Raw genomic sequence first — 13,025 nt, 5'->3', positions numbered from 1 at the left:
ATCAGAGTGTAACACTGAACTCTCTGTAACACAGAGAGTAACACTAAACTGTTACTTGATTAAAGAATTTAGATGAAGAAATAATACCAGTTAACTCTCTTTAGAAAAAAAATATTTTTGACTCCCATTGTTCTTTTTTTTTGTTTGTTTTTTTGCCAATTGTTAGTTTAGTTGAAGAACAGATTAGTTGAAGCATGTAAAAGAGACAGATTGCTGTGATGAACCCTCCTTTACTCATCACCCACAGACATTTCTAAGTCCTCACTGGTCGAGCTTCATATAAACTCCACCAACCATCTTTCCTTTTATTTCGAAGCACAACTCAAAAATCATTGTATCCCATCCTTAAATATTTCAATATGCTTGAGCGTTTATTTTGTTTTATTTAAAAAAAATTTTTAAGTTTATTTATTTATTTTGAGAAAGACAGACAGTGTGAGTGGGGGAGGGGCAGAGAGAGAGGGAGACACAGAATCCCAAGCAGGCTCCACCTTCAGTGTGGAGCCAGACATGGGGCTTGATCTCACGACCCTGGGATCATGACCTGAGCTGAAGTTGGACGCTCAACCTACTGAGCCACTTAAGCACCCAGAGACTGGTCGATATTATTTATTTATTTATTTTAAATGTTTATTTATTTTTGAGAGACAGAGCGTGAGTGCGAGAGGGGCAGAAAGACAGGGAGACAGAGAATCTGAAGCAGGCCTGGCTCTAAGCTATGAACACAGAGCTCGATGCAGGGCTCAAACCCAGGAACCATGAGATCATGACGTGAGCCAAAGTCCAACGCTCAAGCAACTGAGCCACCCAGGCACCCCAAGACTGGTTGATATTAAAATTGTGTCCCAAGCAGCTTTGCAGCACATGCGTGGCATAGTGCATGCTTAAATCCTTTAATGAAAAACAACAAACTTTATTTGAAATAAGGGAATTTGATACCTCTCTGCTTTATAACTGTCTACTGTTTGAACAGAAACCTGGAGGTTTAACATGTTTCTGGCAACCATGTTGTCCTTTAAAACTTGAAATAAACAAACCCTCTTTGATGAGGGAGTCTCAGTGTCATAACTGATGGGAACAGTGTAATAAAAGAAGCTGGCAAAAACCATGAAAGTTTTATGAAACAAATACTACCAAAATAGAACCACAAACTTCTGCTAGGTGATAGTCAACAAAATAAATGTGCTTTTCAATACTTCTCTTAGGAAAACCAAGCTGAAATCCTATATCAAATCTTGCTCAGTTCACTTTGTTGAAATTTCACTAAAAAAAAAAAAAAAAAAAAAAAAAAAAGCTTTGGTTTTCAAAACTAAGGCAGTGTTCCCAAACTAAGCCAACGTGACACTTAGTCATTAATGGGATATGGACCTCGGTGTTCCTCCCATTTGTATTTGGAAATCAACACATACACAGGCATTGAACATTTCAATGGTAAATAAAAAGCATCACATTCCTCTTTCCCCAGGCCAGCTACTTTTACAGTTGTCTCTCCCTGGGCTCAGGAAAACAACTCAGGATCTGAGCTCCTGTGAGAACCTGTTTGATTCAAGCTCTGCCAAGAAAACACCAAGTCGTTTACCTTACACTACAATGCAGGCTGCCTGAATAGTGGGCTGATCAAAAGGGATAACAGGTCAGAGCACTGAATAGAACCACAAAGAAATCCATCCCTAAGTGCATTTCACTGGGCATCCATGTGTCCTGCTCCTGGTTTCAGACCTCTGCTTAGCTCCCCTTTTAAATAAGGCTCAGTTGATTTTCCAGTTAATTTGAAAGCAGTAAGAACATGTCAGAAAACCCTAAAGCAAATGGGACAGTCATAGCTTCCTTTCCCAAAGATGGTTATCAGCGCTATCAGACATCTCTGGTCTTCACCCCTGGGAACTTGCCTTTGCCTCCATTTGGACAGTGTCTAAGGATCAATTGGCAAGAAGCTGTCTCCTGATATTGAGTTTCTTCCTTCCCTCGCTGACAATCGAACACCACTCTTGCCAATTTACTGTGATATTGTGGTGCTTGAGAGTGCTTCTGAAACAGCCCAGGCAGAGACCTGCCTTCCTCCACATTGTCCCATACCTACTGTCCATTCCCAGGGACTAGAATGTGGTTAGAAAGAAAAACAACGGGCCTCAGTGCCATGGTGCAGAATGGCAATGGGAGGAAATGACAGAGACACAGGAAACAGGGAGAGAGGTTTTCTTACACAAACAAGCCCAGGGAGGAACAGACTAGCAAAACAAAGGTAAAACCGGAGAAAGCAGCCACTGGGCCCCGGGGAGAATGTGGTCAGTGCAGGGCCTCTGCCAGAGCAGTGGAGCCAGGGACCTTGGCGCCTGTGGCACCTTGGTGACCAAGTCTACAGGGGCTCCTGAAGTCTGAGGCAGTAGAGGGGCCAAGAAAGAAACCTAAGAAAATACTGACCTCTGGGCTTTAGAGTCTTGGTGAAGGGCTCACCCTGTCCCTGTGGGAGTCAGGAGCAAGCTGCCTCATCCCTCTGTCCCCGCCCTCCCTCTGCCCTCCCACACAACACAGTGGGGGAATATTCACAGCTGTGAGCATAGCTCCTGCCTTGGGATGGGGACTACTCTCTGGAACAGCCCGCTCACTAGCTCTCTTCTGCCAAAAGATGGAAGTCCTGGCCTCTCTAACTGATGCTGCACCCTTGCTTTGTCCTTCCTGGTTAAAGAACTGGTTGCTCTGGGATGGATCCCTGCCTCAGTTGCTCCTGCATCTCCATTCCCATAATGCCTGGTAGGCATCCTTATAACAGATCCTGTGTGCTCCCTTATCATCCCTTGTTGCTTGCACAGTGCTGTGATCCGTGACCTCTGCACAGTGCCCAAGCTTAGTAGGTGCCCAGGAAAGGCATGGGGCATGAAGTTAATTGAATCCTTGCCTGTACTCTTGCTCGCAGGTAGAATCTTCCTGTTCTGGGGCTTCTGATGCTGGCTCCTCCCTGATGACACCTCTTGGCCACTTGCAGATTCTACTTGCTCTTTTTTTCTACAACTTTCTTCCAGAAAGGGGCCAGGGAGTATTCTGACAGAGCAATAGGAAATGCCTTCTGCCTACTCCCTAACTATTTTGAGGGTAGCATTTAGGAGTAGGACCACTGTCTGGAGAATGCTGCCATTTCTAATATTCCTCTGTGGAATTATTTTTGGAAGGTGTCCCCATCCCATCCCCCAACCCCCAGTGGAAACGATTCAGCCAGAGGCAGCTCCAAGGGTTGCTTGGGGGATGGCAATGGCTAGAGCTGTCCTATAATCTCCACTGCCCTCTCTCCTAAGCCACCATGAATAAGACAATGCATTTTTATGTGCACTATTTTTTGTGTGACTATTACTAGTTTTCTAAATGTGGTATTAATAAAATAATAATTTTAAAAAATCTATGCCCATCTGAGCTGAAGTTTCCTAAAAGGTACATGGAGACTTGAAGAGGTACTCTCAGAGACCAGGAGGATGTGTTTCAGAAAAAGTTTACCCCCTTAGAGAGGGCTTCGCTTTGGGGCTCATCTCCCCTTGAGCTATGAAGTCACATTTAGCATTTAGTTTGACATCCATTTATTCAGTGACATCTACGTGCCCTCACATCTTGGTGTGGTGAAGTTACGAAGAAAGGAAGAAATGAGGCAGTAAATGGAGGTGAGGCCTGCCTCATACACTTCTGTCTTCCTCATGAGCCCTTGGCGGGGAAGAGAATTTTACAGGGGTTCTCAATAAATAGCAGCCACATTAAGTCATGGCCCATGGCTCATGGTAGAGTAGGAAGGGGCCCTCAGGTCAAGGAACAGTGGTCAACTGGATGACTTGAAGGCAGGTGTGAGACAGAGGGGAGTGATCCTAGGATGGAGGGGAAAAACCACCACTGCAGGCACAAAGTACTTGTGTGATTAGTTAACCAATGTACGTCCCTCTCATTGAATTATAAACTTCAAGTGGGCAGGGACTGTGTCCAGAGTTATTTGCAGTAACTATTTGTTGAGCAGGTGAATAGATACATTTATAACACTATTGATTTTTTAGAAGTTTCTAATTTACGCATTCAGTCATTAAAAAAGAAAAGTTCACAAAATACATTGAATCTTGTCTCTGAGCTGAGCACTAGACAGACACCTTGGAGTAATGCAAAGCAAACAAACGAAGCTTCCCCATCAGGATATGGTTCCCCATAGGATAGAGCTTGCCCACAGAATTCAGCCCTGCAAAAAGTTAATTCCTTCATCATGCTAAAAACCAGCCCCTGGAAATTCTGCTCATATTTACTGGACTTATTGATGATGTCTCAGTTTCTCTCCATTGGAATTATCTCTTTCTTGCTCTTTCCAAAAGATACTTAGGATTCTTAGGAACGTTAGTTCATTTATCTCTCAAACTCCCAGCCCATGTACAACAATGCAAGTTTGGTTGAATTAAAGTGAATTTCTTTTTTTTTTTTTTAATTTTTTTTAATGTTTATTTTTGAGAGTGAGAGAGACAGAACACGAGTAGGGGAAGAGCAGAGAGAGAGGGAGTCACAGAATCCGAAGCAGCTTCAGGCTCCAAGCTGTCAGCACAGAGCCTGACACAGGACTTGAACCACGAACCGTGAGATCATGACCTGAGCTGAAGTCGGACGCTTAACTGACTGAGCCACCCAGGTGCCCTTAATTAAAGTGAATTTCTAAAATTTGGACCCGTCGTCTTCAGACATGTGAAGGTGGAGGTGGATCTAGATTTGACAATAAGCTAATGAACACAGCACTGTTTTCAAAATGCTCTGAAAGCTGATAAAGCTGATTACCTCCTAGTCTTGGGCTAAGACATACAGGGATTTTGAAACTAGAAAGAAACTTGCAAGTAACCTTCAAATTTTTCGCATTTTATAAAGAAAGGTAGAAGACAGAGTAAGAGTTAGCTTCCATTGTTAGCTCTATTACTCCATATATCTACTGATTCTAAAGAGATTATAGATATGGAAGTTTAAAGTGCCATGTAAATGAGATGCTTCTGGCAAGGCTGGGTGGACACTCATTTAATTTTCTAGTACCTGGGAAGTGGTTTCAGATAAAGCAAATCATGACTGTTTCTTTAAATCAGATGATGTATGTAAGGCTCCATTATAGTCCCAGGCTCGTAGTGAGTGCTCAATAAATGTTTGCTATTATTATTATGATTTCTTTAATATCTCAGAAAGTATCATTTCAGAGTACTACATGGACCAATTGCACTTGAAAATACACCTGTATGTGATGGGATATCTTTATCTTGATTAATACAACAAGCCAAAAAAGCGAGATTTTCTGGTTGAAGGAATAAAATCCATGCATTTAAATCTGGAATTAATCCCAGAGAGCAAATTTTATCCCCTCAATTAGTCTTCATCTTTCTTCATCTACATTACTTATTTAGAGTATCTTGGTTAAAACTTTGTTTTTAAGGATCAGATCTGAATAGATGCTCAGTGGTATTTGTATAATCACTATACATATTTACATCAGTTTTCCTACAGAATTTGAGAGGAACTGAGATAATTATGATACTTCCAACTTACCCATAACATTTAAATAACTAGAATACAAAGAGGAGATAATTTTTACCAAATAGTTGGAGCTTCAAAAAACAAATTCCTTATTTAAAAAAAAAAATCTCACTTTAACAAGAGGTTTGCATCAATTTTTTTTTCCTTCAAAATATTTTATTTCCATCATTTTTTTTTTTATCTAACAGCAGAAGCTGCTGAATGAAAATATTCATTCTCTGGATGGGGACATGCAAAGGCCATGTGAATGTGTAATTTAGAAGTGATTCTAAGGCGGGGAGCACCTGAGTGGCTCCATGGGTTGAGCATTGGGCTCTTGATTTTGGCTCAGGCCATGATCCTGGGGCTCCACACTGAGCATAGAGCCTGTTTAAGATTCTCTCTTTCTCTCTCTCGCTCTCCCCCCTCTGTCCTACCTCACTCACACACATTCTCACTCTCAAAAAAAAAAAAAAAAAAAAAAAGTGATTCTAAGGGAAAATTATAAATAAACATCTCAGACCATTGCTACCCATTCTACTCTACAAACTTCCCAATTTGTGCTTTTCCTTTTATCCATGAGCTGATGTTTACTTTAGAGTTGTGATATTACTCGCAGTGCTTCTAATTGAATATTTGACTTCAACTGGATTTTAATTAAAATGGATTCAAACTGGAATGGGAGGCCTTGTGAGAGAGTAAAGCCCATCGCTGGATGTTTGGTCAGATCCCCGATGGCTGTACGCTGAGGATGCTGAAGAGAGCATCCTTTGGGAATTGGCCTATATGGCTAATAGAATCGTTTCCAATTCCTGAGATTTTATTCTAAAGATCTAAGTTAACATAATCATATTTATTTTTTGCATTTATTGTGTAACTATTCCATTTGTATGAGATATTTGGCATTTTACTTAATTTTATGCTGCCTGTTCCTTTTGTATTTATGCAGCTGCACACTTGATTTTAAAATCACTTGAGATTTGCTGGTCGTGCCTTAGGCAGTTGTCACCAAGAGCCTCCCCACACCCTCCAACACAACTCACTGGAGGAACAGCCTCCCTAGGGGGAAGATGAGCAAGTCAGGAGTTAAAACAGGACCATAGATTCTGGAAACTCATTTTAGGGAGTTTGATGCAAGGAGGCAGAAAAGGGAACAGAGGGACAATAAGAATGATTTATATTGCTATTTAGGAAGCAGAGAGTGAGATTTGTAAAAAATAATCAAGTGTTTTCTCAAATAAAGTGAAAGAGGCACATCCCAGTCAGTGACTAATGGGATTGCGTTGGCTCCATACAGCCTTGTTCACGATGAAAATGAGTAAGTCTAAACTGCCTAGTAGGGTTGTTTGACTGCTGTGTTCTCTTCTCCTCATGGCTGCTATTTCAGTGGAGTTCTTTACTTTTCTTGGGTAGGTTCAGCTCATGAATATGCACCTGCTTTAATCCTCCCAGAGCCCTCCAAACTTACACACCTTGTGAAAGTTGGTCCCTAGGTGTTGAGCAACGCTCAATTATCTGCATTTATGTCACAGAGTGGGAAAAGTAACAGTTGACCACTTGCTGAATTTCTTTCTCCATCAATTTCAGAATGATGTGGAGGCTAGTAAGGAGCTGTGAATCAAGTCTTTAGGTAAATGAGAGAAAGATTAACAGAGATGGATGTTAACCAGACTTACTGTGATTATTTTTGTGATATACACAAATATTGAATCATTATGTTGTACACTTGAATCTAATACATTGTATGTCAATTACATCTAAATTATAAAAAAAAAAAAAATGGAGAAACTTGGATCCTGAACTATGGAACTGTAACATTTTAGAACCAGCAGATGCCTTAGAGATTGTCTTGTTAACCGATTTTCTACCCTGATTGTGCGTTAGAACCATCTTGGTTGCTTTCAAAAACAATGGCAATATTGGGACTCTACCCCAGACCAATTAATTTCCTTGAATTGGCCTCAGGGAAACTACCTTATTTTTCTGATAAACAAAAGGAGGACTGCAGTTTCTGTTAATTACACCACGTTCCAGAGCAAGTGGTGGCAGAGGGATACCAGTGCCTGCCTCAGGGCAGTGAGCTCCCACCAGGAAACATTTTGGTAAAATCTCATTTCTCTCCTTAATTTCAGTTTTTTTTTTTCCTTCAGTTCCAGATGGAAATAGTAATCTTCTATTTCTTTATGGCATTTCTTTGCCTCCATGGTCACCAAACACCAACTACATCTTTGAAGGATTTCTCTTGCAAAATAACTTGGAAACTCCAGGCTGTGTTGTTTATTTAAAGAGTCCCTGACCAGAGACACTTGGGATAAACCAAGATCATGTGGAGTTGATGAAGTTCCCCACATAAACACACACACACACACACACACACACACACGCACACACACGCACACACACACACACAAACACACACATCTTGAGTTGAAATTGACCAAGCTGGTGGGTTCAAAAGGGTAAGAAATTCGGTTGGAATGGGTTAAATGTACAGGAAGGCATTCTTGTCTTCTCCCCTCTCCCTTAATTCCAACCCCTAAGCTACACTGTGGTTAAGTGGGTCACATGAGAGCCTCCCAGGTGGCCCAGCCACCCTCAGGAGGAGACACTTGTGGTCCTCTGACCTGAGGGCAGCGTTTTCCATTACAGAAGTGAAATGAGGCTATAAGGCTGGAAAGGGGACATTGTTGTTGAATGGTGGCTGACTTTTACAACCCAGAGCAGAAACTCAAAGCTTTCAGTCTTCCCTTGTCCCTCCCTGCCACATTTCTTTTCACAAAGCAACAAATTCTGGCTGGTTATCACTTATGCTCCACCCCATTCTTCTAAGTTAGCTTTTGTGCAGGAAAATAGAGAACTGTTTTCATTGCCTTATCAGTGTCCCAGGAAAGGGGAAAGGAGCGTCTGGGCTGCTATCTGCGCCTTGCATAGGGACAATGAAATGCTGAAAACAGGCTCCATGAGCAAGGGGCTGCCACTTCAGCCCCACAGAGTGTCTGTAAGGACCAGGGAAGGAGGGGCTGGGCTTAGCCTTCTGCAAACATAATAGCCCCTGGGGTGGGCTGCCGCAAACAGGAAGGGTGTGGGCAGGATCTGAGTGCAGCTGCCATTCTACTCATGCCCCCATTCCCACAGCCTTTGATCAGCACGCAAATGGCATTTTGTGCCCTGAGATAAATGCTCGGTCAGAGGGTGTGGGGGCTGTGCAGGGGGATAAGGATTAAAGATGAAGATGTTTTATAACCTGCCTTAAGGATGTGTGCTTTAAACCTGGGATCAAGGAGGTGCTAACTACAAGGGAACAGAAAGATTTTCCAGGAGTGCATTCATTCATTCCCCAGGCATTTTTTTTTTTTTTTTTTTTCTGCACGCAATAAGTTCAAGGCATTGTGGGGCACCTGGGTGGCTCAGTCGATTGAGCAACCAACTTCGGCTCAGGTCATGATCTAGCAGTCTGTGAGTTCGAGCCCGTGTCAGGCTCTGTGCTGACGGCTCAGAGCCTGGAGCCTGCTTCAGATTCTTTGTCTCCCTCTCCCCTCTCCCTCTGCCCTTCCCCTACTCTCTCTCTCTCCTCTCTCTCTCTCTCTCTCTCAAAAATAAATAAACGTTAAAAAAAAAGTTCAAGGCATTGTGCTAGACAGTGTAAGAGATGCAATGGTGAATAATAACACATGCTGCTTCCAGTCTAATATGGCAAATCTCATGTGTTGGAGAGGTTATTTGGAACGTTGGAAATTGTGGATTTGCATAGCAAGAGGTGGGATACTCTTTCAGCCCGGATATATTCTTCCCCACAATAGACTCAGACACTCACTGTCCCCACCTCCGGATTTGTGCTCTGCAGTTGATAATCACTGTGGACTAGGAATGCTTTGCACATTTGAAGTGAGTGGAGGCAGATTAATAAAAACAAGGGGAACTCCCTCTTAGCCTAATTTGCAAAGCTAAGACTCATACAAAAAACAAACAAATAAGCAAACAACAATAAAAACAATCAAAGCCTCCCAATACACAGTAAAGATTGTTATTGCACAATCCGGGAGATGTGGATCTAAATCAGTGAGAGCAGAGAGGAAGTGGCTTCTTCCAGCCAGAGCAATGGCGGTGATAGTGATGGTGGGCATGTGAAGAAGAGCCTCCGGGAAGGCACGATTCCTAGACAAGGCTTTGAGTGTGGATGAGATGAAATTGAGGTGTGTGGTGATGGCAAGAAGTGCCAAGGAGGCTGGGAATGGTAGAAAGAACAGTTTGGGGGCAAATAAAATATTATTAATAGGGCACAGTGGTGGGGTGAGCACATCTGGTAGAAAATAGCTCACTGTGGGTAAGACTGTATATGTTTACCCCAAGAGGGAAGGCTGGAAAACAGTGGAAGGCTATTCTATAGAAGTCTTTGAATGCAGACTAAGACCTTAAACTGTGATCAGGCCACAGTCTATGGGGAAAACCCACCACTTACCAACCCTAGACTTTTCCACAGCCTGAAGGAAGGTCCCCAGGTCCTGTGGTGTAACACCTTGCCTCTGGACCACACACAAAATTGAGGGCACTACACCATGAAAAGTCAAAAAATGGCCAGAAACCTTTCTGAAACTCTAGGCAAAGATGTCTTACCATCATTGGTTGGTTCATAAGACAAATATCTCAGGGAGGTGTCTTTTTAAATTTGCGATTGAATTATAATTTATAATATATAATTAATTTATATTTAAAATAATTTTTATTTATAATTTAATAATGTCCTGGCATCATTCCAGGCCTTAGGAGTGCGGCACCAAACAAAAAACTCAGAGTCCTGTCCCCAAGGAGCTGATATTCTAACTGGGGAGAAGCAGCCAACAAATAAATGTAGTGAGTCAGGGTTAGGAGGCAGATTAATGCAGGGTAAGATGTTGAGAGAGATGGTGGTGGTGGGTTAACTTACATAGGGTGGTCAGGGAAGGCCTTCTGGTAACTGAATGACATTTGGGCAGCAGCATGACTGAAGTGAAAGAAAAGCATTCCAGGCAGAGGGAACTGGGGGGGAATTTGTCAGTTCTATAGTCAATGCAAGGAAGAGGGACATTGCCACGTCCACTTATGATGGATACAGGCACCTCCTCTCTGAGGTGAGGAGATGAGTAAGGGAAAGCCAGTACTGCATACTTGACCTGGAAACAATCCCATGGCCCCGCTGGGGGTTTTGTTCCTTGGGCAATTCTGGGTGTTTTTTAACATAGCCTTCTTAGGATGGAGGCAGACAAAGTTTACCAAAAATATCTCCATAAGCCCTGATTTTGGTGAGCAATGCTGGATTAGGAAAGCACTGTGGTTTAGAATGCTTCTATGACACTGAAGCTGGTTTTTGCAAGGAGACTGTGAATTTTATAGAGGATGGTGGATTGTTAGGGATGGAAAAGTGCTTCTTATAGGTCAGTTGTTTATTAATCCAAAGAAGATTTCTCCTTTGAGGTGAAAGGGCGGATCCATCTGTCTTGCCCACTTGAGCCAACAACACACCAATGAATGGTGTCAGAGTTTTTTTTGGCAGAGGAAATCCCTGTTAATATACTACAAAATTTGGTATATTTCCCCATACCCTACAATTGCCTGCTGCTCCCCTAGATGTTATGTAAATATAGTTGGAAAGCTTTAAAAAAAAAGCATGTATAATAAAAAGAAAGAAAATGTGGGGAAAAATTGGTAAGTGGAGTGAGTCACATATTTTGGTATACATATGTTCCTGAAAACGAGAAAGTTGAACCATAGAAGTACTTACTTCCTGAGGGCTAAAATATGAAGAAAAAAAGCAAAAAGAAAAAAATCCTAATTTTTAAAGAAACACTTAGGAATAATTCAAGAGACATTGCCAATTGCCAATATTAATTCAGGTTGAAGCTGCTTCCTCTTATAACTAGAATTCTTTTAAAATACTTTTATTTTCATAAGGTAAGGGAAAAGATGTAATCTAAAAGGAATATAAAAACTTTATTCTTTTCTTCTTTTCTTGTAATGGCATTTCTTTAAGTGTGATCTTACCTGAAAGACCACTTGTTAAGGAAATGAAATGAGTTTGAATGCATTTTCTGGGCTGCTGTGGTGCTTTTCCGTTTTGGACCCTAAAGGATCTTAACTGTGAATATGTTAAGACCGCTCAAATAGCAGCACACGTGTCAACTATAAATGGATTATTAAATAACATGCTCATCAAACAGGGAGTTTTAAACAAGAAAAGGAAACCTATTTCAAAGAGGCTTTCTTTTGTTCTGTATTGGGTCCCTGGAATTAAACATTCATACATGTATACATATATATTTCACACATACATAAATCTCTAGAAAATATAAATTTTACTTTTTTTTCTGCTTATAACCACTAACTTTTTCTCCCCCCTCCAAATCTCTTGGAAAATGGCCCAGGACTGCTTTAATGGTTTCTTTGTTCCCTTACAGAGCAACAGACCCTTGACCATAAACTCCAGCCTGTGTGCAGATCTAGGTTCTGTCTTACACTTGAGGAGCCATCTGCCTGAAGCTTAGAACTCTGGGGTGACCCTGTGGCCCTTTGGTATCCTGGTTGGAGCCCAGCTGCAAGTAGGTGGGATGAATGAGAGCCAGGGAGTAAGGGGGTCTCTTCCCATCCACCCTAAGGTGATGCTTTGGAAATAACTACTTTTGAAAATCTGCTTGACCTAATTGTAAAACCCAGGAGATGGAGTGTAGAATCAACTGTCCTGAGTTGAGAATTTTCTTAATTTCTAGCAGGGGGAGGTCCAAGATAAATCAGATATTTTAGGTGTAGGTGAAATCCACTTGAACCCAACTTGCAACAATGGACAGAGGATCCTTGGGGTGTAGTCAGTCCTTCTTTGGCTACTTTGTAGCTCCGAGAAATTGAATATGTAGCCTAACCTCCTTGAGCTTCTACTACCTTAGCTCTATAATGTGTGGCAATTTCTTCCTCCTACTGGGATTGTGAGGCTCACATGACACACTCTTTGAGGCAGCCATCATCATTCGTAGCACTTAGTGCCTGATACATGTTTGCTTCCTTTCTCTTGTCTATGAATAGGGTGTGGGCATTGGCTCAGGTGCTCAGGCCCTACAGCAGCATATTATTCTCAGACCCATCTGACAGGAACACCTGATATTAACTACTTCAGACTTAGTTGTGAAATCGTATGAAATTCCACTTTCTTAAAATCAGCATTAATTTATTCAACATGGATATATCTTAGACTCTGTGCTAAGCTCTGGAGATATCAATGAAGCACAACCCTCATCCTAAAGCAGTTATGAGTTTAAGGGAAAGTCCAGCATGTAACAACAAGGATTACTTGGAGTCAATCAGGCAAAGAGGATGGCAGGTGAAAAAGGTATTGGGGGGTCATTTTTAAAATTTTTTTTTCAACGTTTATTTTATTTTTGGGACAGAGAGAGACAGAGCATGAACGGGGGAGGGGCAGAGAGAGAGGGAGACACAGAATCGGAAACAGGCTCCAGGCTCTGAGCCATCAGCCCAGAGCCTGACGCGGGGCTCGAACT

At 41.9% G+C, this 13,025-nt stretch overlaps 1 long non-coding RNA gene across 1 annotated transcript in view; it reads left to right on the top strand.

Annotated features, from left to right (window-relative positions):
- LOC123608976 overlaps positions 1-13,025 on the top strand; it is a 28,413-nt gene that overhangs the window by 6,352 nt on the left and 9,036 nt on the right. Inside the window, exon 2 of the long non-coding RNA XR_006717553.1 lies at positions 11,934-12,074. This is a non-coding gene — a long non-coding RNA (uncharacterized LOC123608976). The remainder of the gene's footprint in view (positions 1-11,933; positions 12,075-13,025) is intronic.

Source organism: Leopardus geoffroyi, chromosome B2, assembly GCF_018350155.1.
Source record: "Leopardus geoffroyi isolate Oge1 chromosome B2, O.geoffroyi_Oge1_pat1.0, whole genome shotgun sequence".
NCBI lineage: Eukaryota > Metazoa > Chordata > Mammalia > Carnivora > Felidae > Leopardus > Leopardus geoffroyi.
This window is presented reverse-complemented; position numbering and strand designations above follow the sequence as displayed.